At 37.9% G+C, this 9,145-nt stretch overlaps 1 pseudogene; it reads right to left on the reverse strand.

Moving 5' to 3' along the window:
• Positions 1-7,525: 7,525 nt before the first annotated feature.
• Positions 7,526-8,140, reverse strand: LOC131899742 (large ribosomal subunit protein uL13-like; annotated as a pseudogene).
• Positions 8,141-9,145: the final 1,005 nt, after the last annotated feature.

Raw genomic sequence — 9,145 nt, forward strand, 5'->3', positions numbered from 1 at the left:
CTTGGAGGCTTGAAGAGTCAGATGTTGTATCAGATCCTCAGGAGCTGGAGTTGCAGGAGATTGTGAGCAAGCAGGGTAGGTGCTGGGAACCAAACTCACATTCTCTGTAAGAGCAGTAAGCTCTCTTAACTGTTTAGCCATCTCTAAAGTTCTCCAGACCATTTGACCACACAGATTCTTAACAAATGTTAATTTTTTCCCAAAGTAACATTTGCCATTGTCTAGAGACATTTTGGTCATCACAAATAGCTTGCAAAGACCATAAATTTTATTAAACATTTTTCTAAGCACAGGACAGAAATCACACATAAAAAATGTTACTCAGCCAAAAAAAAATCAATATTGCTAAGATTTAGAACCCCTGACCTAAGCCTGGTCCACTGATGCATATCTGGAATACCAACTACTCCAGAGACAAGGGTGGAACGATCTCTTGAACTTGAGAGTTTGAGAACAGCCTGGGAGATATACTGAGATATGATATAAAGTGAACTGGACAAAAACAGCAAATGACTTATGAAGAAAATCCGATGACCATTATCTTTTTAACAGAAACACTTCAAGCCAGAATAAAAGAAGGAAATTATATATTTAAGGCATGCAAAAATGTAAGGCCAGATGTAAAAACAGGTGGTGAGCATTAAATATACCGGATAATGTATTTACTTATAGAAGAACAAAGATAGCCTTAAATGAAAAGAATGTAAACTTTCATCACTGCTGGAGGAATGTAGCTATAACAGCCTTTTTTGTTCTATTCGTTTATTTTTGTATTAAAGTGTATTAGAAAGAACCACCGTCAAGAATGTAGGAGACAGATACACACCAGATTATAAATAGAAATATATGCCTTGGGAGAGTTAGGGGTTCTCTTTAGGGACTTCATTATCTTCCTTGGTTCCCACCATCTGAAACTCCATAGCCTTCTCAAATAGGTGCCATCTTTTTGTATACCATTTCTGATGAGATCATGTAGGTTCAGGGTAGTGTGGTGCTAGAAGTCAACTTAAAAAGTTTCATTGATGACTCCTGAAGGGAGGATGCTATCTGCCTATGGTTTCTTCTGTTTTACTATCTATTTAAGACAGAAATGTTCTCTGCATGCGCAGGCAGACAGTTGTCCTTGACTTCTTCTGCATCATGAATAAGTCTTCTTAGCATTTTAACTGTTTCGCCTCCATCTTGCTTTTGCTAGTTTTCTTCAGCATACTTCTCTGCTTTTCACAATGTGGTCTCAATATATTTGCTTAACCAGTCTAGAAGACTGGAATAGCTTCTGTTGCTCACATCACATATCCTTATCTTTGGCAGAAACAAGTACCAATAGTAAATATGACTTCAATACGAGGAACTCCATGAGGAGCTGGATGAATTCTCATCAAAATAAACTACACAAAGTTCGTAGACTCCCGTCTCAGCCTCACTCCCCCTCCCTTTTAGTCTTTAATTGAGTCTGTTCAGCAGCAGCAGTAAAAACACTTGGCTTTTATGGTTTAGGATAATGACATTCCTGTTTACTGAGATTAGTAAACAAACTTCTCAAAATTTTAAAACTCCATGACACGGAAGCGAATTCTAGGAGCAATCTATACATGACCTGACGGGTTAATGTACCTTCCTGCATGACAGCTTTCAAGTCTCTAGGCTCCTCCACATACATAGCTTTACTTGACACCTGGTCAAAATTATCCTGAGTAGTTTGTTAAATCTCTGGAACTCATGCTGCCTTCTGCATGTTGCAAAACTTTTATGCAGAGTCATACACTTCTGATTAGATCAGCAATGATCCTTCCAAAATGAACCTGGCCAATGTCATATTTAAGTGGGTGCTACTAGAATCCTCTACTGTAAGATATAGCAAGTTGTTCTGAACAGATGAGGGACTTTCATATTTAACTTTCTCAGCAGCTTCCTGAACACTTTAAAATACAATGTTTTTGATGAAATTAATCCCTCTCTGTGACTTTCTGCCTAGTATGTTATAATCAACGTTCATTGAAGTTTTTGCTGTCTAAGAAAGTATCCCCATTAGTAGATTTCACTTCAAGTATTTATGTTTGTTTCTAGGGTAAGAAATATTCAAAATATCTGCCACTTAAATTATATTCGGCAATGATTTTGTCTTCTTATTTTTCATATACACATATGTATATGTCAAGAGTGTATTTACATGGGTTCTTCGGATCAAACACAGGTGCTAATCATAGTATTGCAAGACATACACCCAAACTGAGCTATTTTTCTAGCCACTGGTATATATGATACCGTATATATTATATAATATTCATACACACATTTATTTATACAAATGACATGGCATAAAAAGGGGTCCACGAAGAAGAAAAATCAGAAAGAGGGGAATGGAGACAATGGAGGACAATCATGACAAATATGAGCAAAGTACAATTACATATATATTTGAGAATGTCATAAAGAAACCCATGTTTTGAGATTCAGTATATGGCCCTGGCTTTCCTGGAGCTTTGTATGTAGACCAGGATGGCCTCAAATTCACCAAGATCCACCTACTTCTGCCTCCTGAATGCTGGAATTAAAGACATTATTTTGTATATCTACGTTGCATAGCTATTTCATCCTCTTAATTGGAACATTCCCTTCTGGGAGAAGCCTCTTTAATACAAGGTAAAAAAAAAAAAAAAAAAAAAGATACTTCCCAGATTCAGAAAGTAACCAAAACTTACAAGTGTCAGGAAGATCCTGAAATTTATAAGACTCACAAGCTGGTTCTCAAGGAGAAATAGGAAGCAACAATTTCAGAGGGAAAAGAAATTCTCTGTTTTATTAAGGTGCCTGTAAACTGTGCAGGGATTGCTGGGGATGTAGCTTTCAAGAGTCATCACTCGTACTGGGGTAGGCTTTTTGGTGATGTAGCTGCCTTTGAATCATCCCTGCTCCTGTTGCTCCTATTTAGTAGCTCATCCTTATACCACGTCAGTAGCCCCTGGTTCACTAAGCTAGACTTGGGTGGAATTATATCTTTGGTCTGTTGTCAGAGACTTATGTAGGGGGAACAGACATTTGTTAGTGGCTCCCCAAGAGAAGCCATACAATTTACTAAAATAATTATTTTAAGAAAATATATACAAATGAGCTTTTTTTTTACAGTTTGTCATTGTTACGTGTATGTATGAATGTGTATGCTCCTAAATATATACATCCAACCAGCTCAGTTCATTTAGTGTTACTTGCATGCATATTATTTCAGTACTGACCACTTGAAATTCATGATTGCGCCTAAAAACCTAAAAACTGATTTTCAATTTCATATGGGGATGAGGATTCATTTACCTTGAAATCCAGTAAACAAACAGAAGTAAAAGAGCTTTTTCCCTGTATGTCAGTCAGCTTTCAATTGCTGTGACAAAATACTTGGCTGTAAATTGTAGGAAATATAAAGCGTGCCATTTAAAAAAATGACAAACTTCATTTGACTGAGAAAATGTATGAGTAAAGTAGTCCGTGTTATTCAACAGACAAAATATAAGGAGGAGAAAAGGCTGGACTGAACTTCAAAGATACAGCATTTTTAACTGGCAAAACTAAATTAGAGTTTAAATTACATATTCATAAATGCTAGTTGAGCACAATAACATCCCCTTCAGTAGAAATAATTTAACATCAAATCTCACTAATGACAAATTTTCTCTCATTCATTTAGTGAATATTACATGTGATTTTTTCCAAATTCATCTTGAAATGATTTGCTCTTTCAAAAATGTTATGTGTTTAATAATAAGGCAAAGAAACACTTTAAAATAATAAAAACTTTTCAATAAAATGTCAACGAAAAATTTACCTCAAATTCTGAATCTATTAGATATTTTATCAGTGCAAATACATTTTTACTTGATGGATAAAAATTTGCAAGATACAATCATTAAGAACCACAATAGTAATTCTGTGAATTTTTTGTTAGTAACTGTCTGTATTTTACAATAAGATAATAATTTGGGTAGAAATAGTAAATGAATTTTTAACATTTGAACTACATTCTGTATTTGTAGAAGACGAGCTAATTATTCAAAATGCTTTCCTTGTTAAGCTCAGAAATGTCATATCCATACACAAAATGAAATAATAATCAGTGTGCTCCTGTGATCTCACACAAAGCATCATTGCAATGGTCTGCTGAACTCTTTGTCACTGTCATGAATATTTTTTCAATCTATGTAGAAATGTAAACATAATGCTTTAATGAATACTTGTCTTCGTATGGAGGACAAGACAATGAAGCATGAGGAATACACCTGTGCTGTCATCTTTGGGTGAGTGTCATTGCTCTAGACTGTTCAAGGACCAGTTTTAGGGTTATCTCAGTATTGTGAGGTAGACACAGCTAATTCATCATTCTCAGAAGATACGATTTCTGAGTTTTATAATTTACCTTTAAAAATCGTAAATGAAATGGGCCAATTTCTAGACACAATATGCAATTGATAACTGTTATTTAACTATTATTTTCTTCTGTCCTTGCTGTTTCATTCCAACATTTCATTCAGAAACAAACCCCAAAAGTTCAACAGATTCTATCAATAGGCAGTATGCAGAGAATGTCTTTCTTTCTTTTTTTTTCCCACAAACATACAGAGAAATTGTATTTGCTGAAAAACTGAATTTGATAAACCCATAAAAATAACCTTAAGACTACCAGACACCAAGACTCTTTATATCTCCTGAAACTGATAACAGGTAGAAACTGGATATGGGATGGTAAATTTGATAACTGGAAAAACTGGTTCAGAAGGATCATTTTAATTGTCTTTATATTTTCACTGGTTTTGAACTAAGCAAAGAAAAATATTTGAGATATGCCCTTTCAGAGTTGTTGACATGTTATTAGATTTTTGAAATTTTTAAACAGGATCTCATGTAGCCTAAGCTAGCCTCCAGAATTATTAATGTAGCAAGGATAACTTTAATTTTTTTTAGATTTATTTATGAATCCTTTGCCTGCATATCTGTATGTGCTCTACATGTGTGCCTGGTGCTTCTTTTTCCATCAGACATAGACTATTATAGAAATGCACAAGTGGTCTAAATGCTGAGAATAAATGACCATGAGTGCCCATCATCAATTGATAAATCTACAGCATAATCTGTACACCTAAGGCTCAGGAAATATCTTGGATGTTGAGGGAAGAAAGATTTCGAGAGCCAGAGGACTAGAACATCTGCTTTGAGTTAATGACCTCTATATGTGACAGGGAAGCTACACCATGAAATCTCAACAACCTGGTCACCTATGTAAGACCAGAACGGTGACACCAATTAACATACCAGTGTGGATAGGAGAAATATCACAAGGCTTCACTCTTAGATAAAAAGCTACAGTCAACTAATGACTGCTTAGAGATGGATAATTAGTCTTCCTTTGGGATGAACTCCCTAATTGATTATCCAATAACAAGTGATCAGCCCTAAAAACATACATATGAGCAGCACTAAATGGACCCAGCATGTTGTATTTTGCACATGTGCACCAATAATAATTGAGGATGTCATGAATTTGAGAGGGAATAGGAGAACAGAGGAGGTTTTGGAGTGGAGAGAGGATAGGGCAATGGTGTAAACAAAGCTTATTAAAGTCTCAAAAGATTTAAAAACTTAAATAAACAAAACAAACACTGCTAATGATGAAAATAAGAAAAGACACTAATAAAAAAAAATGAAAGTCTCCAGGTGGTGGTGGCGGCACACGCATTTAATCCCAGCACTAGGGAGGCAGAGGCAGGCGGATCTCTGTAAGTTTGAAGCCAGCCTGGGCTACAGAGTGAGTTCCAGGACAGCCAGGTCTATTATATAGAGAAATCTTATCTTGGAAAAAAAAGAAAGAAAGAAAGAAAAGAAAGTCATATCTTCCTTACGGTGATGGTTACAGAAAGTTATCGTCAACATGACAAAATTTGACAGACTTATCCATATGCATACATGTGCATTTGTTAACTAGTGAGGTTGGAGGGCCTATGTCAATTTATTGGTTTTGATATTATACCAAGGTTCTACAGAGTCTTGATTTGAGAAGACATGGGACTTCTCTACACATTCACTTGCAACTGTATGGGAATCAATAATTATTTCAAAAGAGAAGTTTCATGGGTCTGAGGTAACAGCTCAGATAGTACAAGCATGAGCATCTGAGTTTAGTCCCTAGGACCCACATCAAAAAGCCAAGTGTAGCTTGAAAGTGCAGTAGCACAGACACGAAACCCAGGGATGGGAAGATGGAAACAGGAGTGTCCCTGAGGCTCACTGACCAGCCAGTTGAGCCTGATCTGCAAACTCTAGGACAAATGAGAGACCCTAACTCAAAAAAATCCTAGGTGGACAGCACATGAGGAACAATACCTGAGGTTGACCTCTAGTCCCACATGTACCCGCAAATGTACCCGCAGTACAACCCCCCTACACACACCACTTCATAATAGGCAATTCACTGAGAATTTCAAAAGTTACTGGTTAGAGTCTCACTATCGAAAACCCTCATTTCAAAACACATAGGAAAGTTCTTAAAGTTAGCAGATGAAATTTTTGTATGCCAGCTTTTGAATATTATTGAAATAATTAATTGAATGTTTTGTCTCAGTGGTCAAAAGTTCTTATGATGAACAGTCTCCTAAGCAAAAAGGGTTTAATAAGTAGGAATAAAAGCATTAACAAAAGAGGACCATATTGTGGAGAATAAATGAGTACAATATAACCATAAAAACTCACCACAAGGGGCTCCCGAGATGGCTCAGCAGTTAAGAGCGCTTGCTGCTCTTTCAGGGCACCTGGATTCAGTTCCTAGCACACAGGGCATGATTCACAGCTATCTGTAACTCCTGTTTCAGAAGATGCAACACCTTCTTCTGGCCTCCACTGGCATCAGGCATGCACACAGTGCACTTACATACATGCAGGAAAAATATTCATACATATAAAACAAAATAAATAAAATTTTTAAAACTCACCATGAAAGGAAGTCAAACAATACTAAAACCAGAATTAGGATAGAAGGACATAGAGAATCTTTGACCCAATTTAAAAAACCTGAAGAGAACAGCAAGTCTGAACCCACCGTGTTTCTATAGCTTGAATAGTGGCCAGTGTGAAGTAATGGTGACCATAATTACTCTTCCAGTACAAATGATGGATATATATAATACAATATCTGGTGACTTGGCATTAGGCAAGAGAGAAAAACAATCTTGAAGAGGCACTAAAAAGAATTGTGGTAGGCCAATAACTGCTGTGGTTTTCTTTCTGCGTTGAGGAATTTCAAGTCCAATGAACATTTGAAGGAGAGTGTGGGAGTCCAAAGTAAAACGCACAGGGAAGAGGACTGGCCAAGAGAGAACTGTATAGATAAAGAACTTAAGAGAGCTACTGCATCCCTCTACATGCAGGTGAGGAAACCATCCATGGAAAGAACCACTTGAAGAGAACAAAACCAGTGATTATGCATGGCTAATAGCAGTGCCTATTTACTACTACTACTACCAGTAATAATCTGTAACAATTTTTTTTTGAAGCAAATAGTCTTTATTGGGCTCACACCAGGAGTCCATTGGTCTTGAGGACCTCTGTGAACTTGCTGATTTTCTTCTCCACGTTCTTTTCAGCCTGTTTCCGTAGCCTCAAGAGCTGCTTCTTCTTCTTCCGATAGTGGATCTTGGCCTTTTCCTTCCGTTTCTCTTCCAGAGTGGCTGTTACTGCCTGGTACTTCCACCCGACCTCATGAGCCAGACATCCCAGGTAAGCAAACCTTTTGGTAGGCTTCAGCCTTGTCATAGGGTGGAGGGATCCCATCCAACACCTTGAGGCGTTCCAGGGCAGCCTGGCCTCGCTTGGTCTTGGGGGGCAGCATGCCTCTCACAGTGCGCCAAAAAATGCGGCTCGGGGCTCCGAAGTGGTAGAGGCCTCGAGAGGGGTTGGTGTTCATCTGCTTTCGGAGAAACGCCAGGTACTTTAGCTTGTTTCTGTAGAAATTTCCAGAAATGTTGATGCCCTCACAGCGCACAATCACCACCTTCCGGCCCAGCAGTACCTGCTTGGCCACAATGGCCGCCAGGCGGCCCAGAAGATGGCCTCGGCCATCCAGCACTAGAACCTGCCCCTCCGCCATCTTCGGCAGCCGCCTGGGAAAAGCAATCTGTAACAATTTTATAAGGCGTGACTATAAAGATATATTACAAAGTAGACCTATCAGGGAATAGACTAGGTAGGTCTGCATCTTGAGTTCACTGGTGATTCCACATATCTATGTATGTGATATGAAGCAATTATATGGCCCATGATATGACTTTAACTATTTGTTTTGATAATGTACTACAGTTACCAAAAATAAAGCTACTGGTAAGCTCTACTAACTTTGCAACTTCATGTGAACCCATATTTCAGAATAAAACATGTGAAAACTAGTGTTTAGCACTGGGAAGCCCTCATGTGACCAAATCTACCTACAATTCAGGAAAACCTGAAAATAAAGTAGAAAAGTATTTGAAGAAAGAATGACTTAACATTTCTAATTTCTCCCATTCTGTAGAAGCTATAAGTCACAAACCCTCAAATTTCAACAAATCGCAGACTAAAACATGAAAAATGGTAGCAATATGAATATCAGAATCAAGTTGTTTAAAACCAGCAATTAAAAAGAAATCTTTTACAGTGTCCAGTTAGAAGATATTTCAGATAGAGAGGAACATTTATAAGTGTGACAGAAAATTTCTTTGAAAAAAAAATGCAATCTAAAAGAAAAAAAAAGTTGGATTCCCCGGAAACCTGCAGGCTACTTTAGCCTGTGAAGCAGGCAGGTTAACTGAAGATTTTCACCTCCCCTTTCCCTCCACAACATCCAGTCCCCAGCCTCACTCCCAGCTCTGAAGCAGAAAACCTGCTGCAACTTCCCTTCCCTCCCACCCCCTTCTCCAGATCGATCTTCCCCTGCTAACCTCCCTTCCCCCACTCAGTGCATTCTTCTCCCAGGCCCCACCTCCCGCAGGCACTTCCTGGGAACTTGCAGGCCACTCCTGCCAGGGAAACAGATAGGCTAATTACACACTTTCACCACTCCTGGTTTTTTTTTTTTTTTTTTTTTTGAGTCTGATCTCCCAGTCTCATCTCCAGCTCTGGAGCAGAAAACCTG

Source organism: Peromyscus eremicus, chromosome X (genome assembly GCF_949786415.1).
Source record: "Peromyscus eremicus chromosome X, PerEre_H2_v1, whole genome shotgun sequence".
NCBI lineage: Eukaryota > Metazoa > Chordata > Mammalia > Rodentia > Cricetidae > Peromyscus > Peromyscus eremicus.